At 40.0% G+C, this 9,734-nt stretch overlaps 1 pseudogene; it reads left to right on the top strand.

Moving 5' to 3' along the window:
* The first annotated feature begins 7,038 nt into the window (after positions 1-7,038).
* On the top strand, positions 7,039-9,533 carry LOC121446184 (annotated as a pseudogene).
* The last annotated feature ends 201 nt before the right edge of the window (positions 9,534-9,734 follow it).

A 9,734-nucleotide genomic window follows, 5' to 3' on the forward strand; every position in this document is an offset into this window, starting at 1 on the left:
TCATCTTTGGACATAATTTTTATGGCATAAACCGTGCCTTCTTGTATTGACAATCTTTCCGTCAATCTGTTATAAGCTTTAGACAATATCTGATTGTCACATTCAGCAGTTTTGATTCTCTCAGTTAATGTTTCATTTCCTACAGAAAGGGACTGAAGCTTATGATCCAAATAAGCTGTTCCCTATTCCATAGTAATGAATTTCTCCTTAATATCAGCCACTAATGTTTCAGTTCCTACAGAAAGGGACTGAAGCTTTCGATTCAAATCAGCTTTTCCCTCTTCCATAGTAATGAATTTCTTCTTAATATCAGCCACTAATGTTTCAGTTCCTACAGAAACAGACTGAAGCTTACGATCCAAATCAGCTGTTCCCTCTTCCATAGTAATGAATTTCTCCTTAACATCAGCCTGGAGAACTTCAAACTGATTCTTGAGAAGATTGTTGTCATTCTCAATTGTTTTTAAGTGTTCAATCTCTGCCTTAAGAATCCTGGATTTGTCTCATAAAGACTTTATCATATTTCTATTATCAAACCATTTAGTGCCAATGAAAACTATGAATCCCAGAAGGATCCATAGATGTGAGGTGATAGACACCTGTTGTAAAATCTCCCACATGGTACAATTAAAAAAAATGTTAAATTCTTGAATAGTAACGTGTTCAGACATTTTATTTATAAAAGAAAAATTTTTTACCTGCAATGATCAGTTCCTGCCAGTGGTGGTCTCTGTGTTTTTGGAGCCTGTCCTAGAAATAGCTCTTGTAGACCAGGCTGGCAGTGGGGTTCCGCTCCAAACTTAGCCAAGGCAGACAGGGAGGGGTTAATTGCTCTGGCGAGCAGGCGGGGCAGAATGTGCCTCGGACTTGGCACTGGGGCCCGAGTCATGAACTAAACAACAGCACCCAGGAGGGTGCTGTGTTACCTAGCAGGCTACCCGCTTGAGTCGGGGGCAAAATAGCCAGACGTTGGATGCCAAAATGTAACGGTGTAAACGAATGCAGACAGACTGTAAAAATATATATAAAGCTTTAATGATGAAATAGACTTACAGAACCACCATTCCCATGGAGACCAGGAAAGCAGAAGGGACGGCTGGGAGCACGCTTGCCAAATTTATAGGCAAACATTAGCCCGAAGCGAACACGCCCCCCAAGGGGCAGGACTTATCCCTACAGTATGTATATATGCAAACCCATCCAATTATAAAAGTAAAATATGTAAAACTTCTTCACAAGTTAAAAGTCACAAGAAAAAATATGTCAATGCATTTTTACTATAAGGGATGCTGAAGTATTTTTCCCCTTTACTATCTATGCTAAATTGTATACACAGATTAGACTTCATTAGACAAAAAGACAATAAAAATGTTTCAGAAATATAAACCAAATGTAGGAGGTTGTTGTCAGATATACTTGCCATGGTAAAACTCAGCTCACTCTTCATTTTCCTGTATCATATGCACAAAGATTTTATGACATATAATCATGAATAAGACAGATAACCTGTGCATGAGTAAACCATGAAATATTTCACAGAGCCTCAAAGTGATTGTAGGATGTAGTCATCCATGGAAAATGCCCTACAGTCTTACATTTTCACTGAGAACTATGTAATATCAAGGAAACTTCTAAACTCTTATGTTTATCAATTAAAAGAATAAAGTACAGAAGAATATAAAGTAGGAAGTCAGTTATCAAAGAGATATATATCCACAGAACAAGATCAATTCATACTAGTCTCTTTTCTTTCTTTTTTATATTGTAAAAAGAAAATGAACTATGTTTTTTTTTTTTAATTTTACATACCAATCCCAGTTCCCAATCACTCCCCTCCTTCTTTTCTTTCAACCTTCCTCCACATTCCACCCACCCCCATTCACTAGTCAGAGAGGTTAAGGCACATTGATTTGGGGAAGTTACAAGGCCTTCCCTACTATATCTAGGCTAAGCAAAGTCTCACTCCAAAGAGAATAGTTTTCCAAAAAGTCAGTGCAAGCAGTAGGGATAAATCCTGCTGCTACACCCAGAAGGCCCACAATCTGCCCCAGCCATATAACTGTCATCCACATTAAGAGGTCTAGTTTGGTCCTATACTGCTTCCTTCCATATCTGGCTGGAGTTGGTAAGCTCCCCTTAGCTCAGGTAAAATGTTTCAGTGGGTCTTGGCATCTTTGCTCATATTCTTACTCCTCCCACTCTTCAACTGGAATTTGGTAGATTAGCCCAGTGCTCTACTACAGGTTTTTGCCCATGTTTTCATCAGTTTCTAGATTAATGTTCTATGGTGACATTTAAGATATTCATCAAAATCAGTTTGGGCAACCTCTCCTATATTGCTTAGGGTATTAGCTGGAATCATTTTTGTGGATTTCTGGGGATTTCTCTAGTGTCAGGTTTCTTTCTATCTCTATAATGGATGCCTCAATCAAGATTTCTGTTTTCTTGTTCTCCTCTCTGTCCTTTCTCCATCTCAACTCTCTCTTTCCCTCAAGTTTTTTTCCCCCACCACTTATCCCTTCTTCTTCCTCTTCCACCCTACATTCTTCCCTACTCTCATGCTCCAAATTTTTCAGGCAATCTTGTCTAGTTCCTCTTTCAAGGTGGATATATCTATCATCTATCTATCTATCTATCTATCTATCTATCTATCTATCTATCATCTATCTATCTATCTATCTTTCTATCATCTATCTTTGGGTTTACCTTGTTACTTAAATTTCTTTTATATCCTTTGTTTTGGAGCTCCTTTCCACTTGTAAGTGAAAATATTAATTGCTCATTTTTCTGGCTCTTGTTTACTTCACTCAAGATGTTTATTATTGTTGTTTCCATTTGCCTGCAAATTTCAAGATGTCATTTTTTACTGCTGTATAGTACTCCATTGTGTAATGTACCACATTTTCTTTATGCATTCTATGGTTGAGGGACATCTAGATTATTACCATGTTCTGACTATTACAAATAATGTTACTATGAACACAGTTGAACAAATATCCTTATACTATGATTGAATATCCTTTGGGAATATGCACAAGAGTATTATTGCTGGGTCCTGAGTTAGGCTGATTACCAATTTTCTGAGAAATTACCACACTGATTTCTAGAGTAGTTGTAGAAGTTTGCATTCCTATCTGCAATGGAGGAGTGTTTCCGTTACTCAGCATCCTTTCCATCATAAGCTTTCAATAGTGTTTTGATCTTAGGCATTCTGACCGGTGTAAGATAACATCTCAGAGTTGTTTTGATTTGAATTTCCCTGATGGCTAAGTATGTTGAACATTTCTTTAAGTGTCTTTAAGCCATTTGATATTCTTCTGATGAGAATATTGTTTAGATGTGTACCTCATTTTTCAGTTGGATTATTTGGTATTTTGATGTTTATTTTTCTTGAATTCCTTATATATTTTGGAGATCAGTTCTCCATGTGACATGGGTTTGTAAAGATATTTTCTAATTCAGTGGGCTACCTGTTTGTCTTATTGACTGTTTGCTTTTCAGAAGCTTCTCAGTTTCAGGAGGTTTCACTTATTTATATTTGCTTTCAGTGTCTGTGCTACAGGGATTATATTTAGGAAGTATTTTCCTGTGTCCATGCATTAAAGGATACTTCACACTTTCTCTTATATCAGGCTCAGTGTTGTTGGACCTTAATTCTTTCGGAATTGAGTTTTGTGCAAGGGGATAGATGTGAATCTATTTTTATTCTTCTACAAGTTGTCATTCATTTATTCCAACACCATTGTTTCAAGATGGTTTCTTTTTGCCATAGTATGACTTTATCTTCTTAGTCAAATCTGGGTAAACGAACAGGCACTACAAAGACAAGTATAACCAACCGAATACAACAGATAGAATAAAGAATCTCAGATCTCAGATGCTAAAGATACTATAGAGGAAATAAACTCGTTGATCAAAGAAAACAGCAAATCCAACAAATTTTTAACACAAAACATCCAAGAAATCTGAGACACCATGAAAAGACCAAACCTAAGAAAAATAGGGGTAGAAGTAGAAGAATTCCAGCCTAAAGGCCCAGAAACATATATTCAATGAAATTATAGAAGAAAACTTTCCCAACCTAAAAAAGGATATTCCTATGAAGGTACAAGAAGCATACAGAACACCAAATAGACTAGATCAAAAAAATCCCCTCGCCATATAATAATCAAAACACAAAACATACAGAATTAAGAAAGAATATTAGGAGCTGCAAAGGAAATAGGTCAAATAACATATAAAGGTAAATTATCAGAATTACACCTGACTTCTCAATGGAAACCATGAAAGTCAGAAGTTCTTGGATAGATATGCTGCAGACACTAAGAGACCTTGGATGCAAGCCCAGACTACTATACCCAGCAATGCTTGTATTCACCATAGATGAAGAAAATAAGATTTTCCAGGACAAAAGCACAATTTAACCATACGTAGTCACAAACCAAGCTTACAGAAAGCACTATAAGGAAAACCACAACCCAAGGAAGCCAACAACACCCATAATAACACAGATATTTGACAACACTCTACCAGCACAACTCAAAGATGGGAAACACACAAACACGAACACCAAAAAATAACTGGAGTTAACAACCACTGGTCATTAATATCACTTAATACCAATGGACTCAGTTGATTGATAAAAAGGCACAGGTTAAGAGAATGAATATGAAAACAGAATCCAACATTCTGCTGTTTACAAGAAACATACCTCAAGCTCAAAGACAGACACTACCTCAGAGTAAAGGGTTGGGAAAAGGTTTTCCAATCAAACGAACTTAAGAAACAAGTGAGTGTGGCTATCCTAATATCTAACAAAATTGATTTCAAACTAAAATCAATCAGAAGAAATGGAGAAGGACACTTTATACTCATAACAGGAACAAGTCATCAAGATGAAGTCTCAGTCCTGAATGTCTATGCCCCTAATAATAAAAGCCCAGGCCACACAGCAGAGGACAGGACACAGTCTCTCTCTCTGTGTTTGAAACCTACCACCACAAGCTCTGGTAAGCATAGCTGCACCAAGTTTTAACTATCTTTCTTTTTTCTTTTTTTTTCCTTCTTTTTTCTCTTTTTTCCTTTTTTTTCTTTTTTATTTTAACTTGTAATCATAAATTTAAGAGAATTCCTGAATACTCTTTTTTGTTCTATTGGCCAACTCTGGGCTGTTGACTGTGTTTGTTCTCTAAACTCACTCTGTCTCCTGCTTGCCTTTTACCTGCATGTGGGTTAGATTGATCTTGCTACTGCACCTGTACTTGGCACGTCAATCTCAGCACTAACCTAGGTGATTCTTTGATTTTCCCTATCCATTTAGCAAGCGATAAAAGTTGTATATCCACATCTGTCATGCTTACAGATTATAAATATCTCTGTTATTTTTTTCTGTTCCACTCTAACTCTCTTTAGCTACCAACATATGTAACTGAATACTTTTTCCTTATTCCATAAATATAACTTATTCACAAATTTTTACTCCCAATTTAAATTTTTTCCTCTTTATCTATACTTTTTTATATTTTATTCTCTTTTTTTGAGAGATCATTACTCAAGTATCCATCTGTGGCGCAACTTTCTCTCACATTTCCTAATGTTTTTCTCCATACATGTGGTCTTCTTTCATGTTTTGGGGGTTTGTGGATCAGCCTCATATCTGGGCACCATTATGCTGGGGTCTGGTGCTAGAGCCAAAAATAAATTTTTTCTTGACCAGCATGGTGTCACAAGAATAAAGACAGAACTCACATGGCTTTATTGAGAGGGAGATTCTCCATGATCCCTCAAGAAATCCTGAGTTCACACCCTAAAAATTTCCTCCGCTTTATTCTCCAAACAGCTTTATATATCAAAGCATAAAGTGTGTGTGTGTGTGGGGGGGGGGAATTCATTAGCATTCTGTTTCCTATGTAACCAGGGAGTGGCTTTTGGTCATTCCCACATTTACCTATGTATTCTTTGTCAGGGCTTCCTGGTCAGTATGCTAGTTCAGTCACATAGACTTGAATGAGCATCTCTATCCAGGCATCCTCCAAATTACAGAAAAAGGAGCAAAACAACATCCTAACCTTTTGTTATGGTAGCCACAACCTGTCTGGAAGGTCTCGTGATGACTTCAGGTACAAACTATGGCTTTAGAGTCTGACTGTCACATCATGAAGAAATATGGGCCTACAGGAAAGACCTGGTGTTTTGCCCCCATAAGGAGGGTCTAGGTAGTGGGGTGTTCTGCTGGGTGGGTAGTCACTCACCTCTTGGTTCTCTCTGTGAGTTTGCTGCCTCTGTTTCAGCTCCTCTTTTGGACTTCTGTAAATTTGAAGCCTGTGTTTCAGAGTTCCTCTGAGGGTGCTGTGGTAGTGAGGTTGAGAGGTATAAGAGGGTTTAGGGGTGGAGTCCACCCTAGTCTTTTATTCTGCAAATTAGGAAATTGCAGCAAGTGGAATCCAACTGCTCTTCCAAGGACAGTTATATAGACAGCAACAGTGGCAGAAATCATACCAGTCATGTCCATTCGAACATTCTTGGTCTTAATGTTTTCAAATTCATACAGATACACTTTCAGCTCATCATTTCCAAAGTCATCACACCATCTTTGAATTAACAAGAAGACAAAAAATGAATCTGAGAAAACTTCAGTTTATATTTTACTAAGGAATTTTGATAGTAGAAGCATTGTAATCTATCAGTTTCTGACTACCTATTTTTATATTATATACTAAACTGAGATTATTTTCTCTGTACTTAGTTTATGTCAGACAACTGAAAGACCAGGATAAATCCAGACACCCTAGCAGGAAGAGTAGAGCCAAAAATCTAGGTTAGCTGGTTCAGTGACTTTTTTCCAGGAACTGGCTGACCTCAAAGTTAGATTATAATCTTGAGAACAATCTTGAGAAATGGGGAGTCACCCTCTTGTGATTATCACTGGTATTTTTGGAATCTTCCAATGATGCCCTCCCTACCCCCTTTACATTTTGGTTTTCTTCCCTTAAATACCACTTCTCCCAGCTACTCGGGGTTGAACTCCTCTACCCCTGCATGGGATATGAGTCCAGCATGCTGGTTCCTGTCAATAAACCTCATGTGATTACAGTAAGGACAGCCTCTCATGAGTTCTTGGGGGTTGTGTTATCCAGAGATTTGAGTGAGAGTCTCCCAACTCCGGAGGTCTTTCATTTGTGGGCTCGTCCGCGATTGGCTACCACCCTCATCTCTGAAGACGCACTTGGAGGTGAGACATTGTCTGTGTCTTTGCGTTTCTCTGCCGGTTGAATACAGGTACTTTTCATTTTGCAGTCTCTCAAGAGGAGATGGAGGGAGTGAACAGCAGACATGATAGGAGATCACCAACTGCCACCTTGAGAGATGTCCTGTGAGGTGAGGATAGACCCCAGGGATGTCTGGGAGATTCCCATCTGGCTGCTCGTGGGGATATGGAAGTTCTCCTGGATTGGAGGAACTGTACGCCCTTCCGGCTGTCTGTATTTCTGAAGTGATTTTGTTTGTCTAGGTAGAGACAGACATTTGTTAGCACTTGTTTGTGTGTCTTTGGTCTCTGTTTTATCTTACTTTTGACTTTGACAATGGGACAGACTGTGATGACTCCTCTGAGTGTGACTCTGGATCATTGTACTGAAGTTAGGTCTAGAGCACACAATTTGTCATTTGAGATTAAGAAAGGGCCATGGAAGACTTTTTGCTCCTCGGAGTGGTCAGCGCTTGATGTTGGCTAGCCTCCAGAGAGCACCTTTGATTTAATCATTATTTTTATAATTAAAGCTATTGTTTTTCAGGAAGGACCTGGATCCAATCCCGATCAACAACCATACATTGGTATGGCATGATTTGGTCCAGGATCCCGCACCTTGGGTTAAGCCCTGGGTGCATGGACAGAAGCCAGGCTCCTGAGCCCTGGCTCACCTAGAGTCGGACTGCAGATTGAAACCTATAGCTCCGAGGCCTGAGAATTCTCCCGAGATCCAACCTTCTGCTCCTCCTAAAATCTATCCCGAGATTGAGAAGCCACCTGAATGGCTGAACCCTCCACCATCCCCTTACCCGTTGCCCCTGATGCCTGATCCTGGTGCTAGTGCTGATGCTGGGGGGTGGGGGGGGCTGCGACAGGGACATGAAGTCTGTGTGCTCGGAGTCTTGCACAGGGTGCCAGAGGACCAGATTTGACAGTGGTGTTGCCGCTGTGCATCTATGGGCCTTCAGTGAACCCACCCGACCTCCAACCCTTCCAGTATTGTCCATTTTCCTCTGTTGATCTGTATAACTGGGAAACTAATCACCCTTCATTTTCAGAGAATCCTGCCAGCCTGACAGGATTGGTGGAGTCTTTGATATTTTCCCACCAACCCACCTGGGATGACTGTCAGCAGCTTTTACAGGTCCTCTTCACTATGGAAGAGAAAGAGAGGATCCTGTTGGAGGCCTGGAAAAATGTCCCCAAAGCAAATGGGGCACCAACCAATCCTCTGAATGAAATAGATTCCGGGTTTCCCCTTAACCACCTGATTGGGACTTCAATACGGCAGCAGGTAGGGAGCATTTGATGGTCTATCATAGGACTCTCATGGCAGGTCTCAGAGAGGCTGCAAGACACCCCACTAATTTGGCCAAGGTAAGAGAGGTTTTTCAGGGGCCGTTGAACTGCCATCTGTGTTTCTTGAATGTTTAATGGAGTCTTACAGGCGTTAACCAACCTCTGAGGGTCAACAAGCAGCTGTAGCTATGGCCTTCATAAGACATAGCATCAGATATTAAGAAAGTGGTTAGAAGAGTTGCAGGATTATACCTTTCAGGATTTGGTTAAGGAACCAGAGAAAGTGTTTCATAAGTGAAAGAATGAGGAAGAGAAGCACTCAAGAGAGAGAAGTGGGAATCAGGGGAAAGAGGACTGGAGGGACAGTAGACAAGAGAGAAATTTGACTAGAATTTTGGCCACAGTGTTAGGCGAGAAAGTAAAGACAGAACCTAGACAGTTAGGGAACCTGGGCAAGAGAAGATCAAAGATGAGTGAAGATAGACAGAGGCACCTCTTGCACAAAGACCAATGTACTTATTGCAAAGAAAAAGGACATTGGGCAAGAGAATGCCCAAAGAAGAAAGAAAGGGCCTCTAAATAAAAATAAGGTACTGGCCCTAGAAGAAGATGATTAGAAGGGACAGGGCTCGGACCCCCTCCCCGAACCTAGGGTAACCCTGACTGTGGAGGGGACCCCTATGGATTTTCTAGTGGACACTGTGCTGAAACAACCACTGGGTAAGCTAAAGAATACAAAGACATAGTAATTGGAGTAACTGGACAGAAACAATATCTGTGGACCACCTTACAAACTGTAGATTTGGAGAGAAGACAAGTGACTCATTCATTCCTGGTTATACCTGAGTGTCCCACACCTTTATTAGGAAGAGACTTGTTAACAAAGTTGAAGGCCCAGATCAGGTTTACTCGAACCAGGCCAGAGGTGACACGGGAGACTTTCAACTCCATGATATTGGCCCTGAGAAGAGTATCGATTACATAAGCTTGAGTTCAGCAAACACTGCTGATATGAAGGAATAGTTAGCGACATTTCCTAAGGCTTAGGCAGAGACTGGGGGTATGGGAATGTCAGTGAGAGTTCCCCCAGTAGTAGTGGGACTAAAGACCAATACCTCCCACATAGGAGTACGATGAGCTGAGAGGCTAGAGAAGAAATTAGACCTTATTATTAGAGGCTTATACA

This window comes from Microtus oregoni, unplaced genomic scaffold (assembly GCF_018167655.1).
Source record: "Microtus oregoni isolate MIOR12 unplaced genomic scaffold, Mior012 000003F_ref0000135, whole genome shotgun sequence".
In the NCBI taxonomy this organism is placed as follows: domain Eukaryota; kingdom Metazoa; phylum Chordata; class Mammalia; order Rodentia; family Cricetidae; genus Microtus; species Microtus oregoni.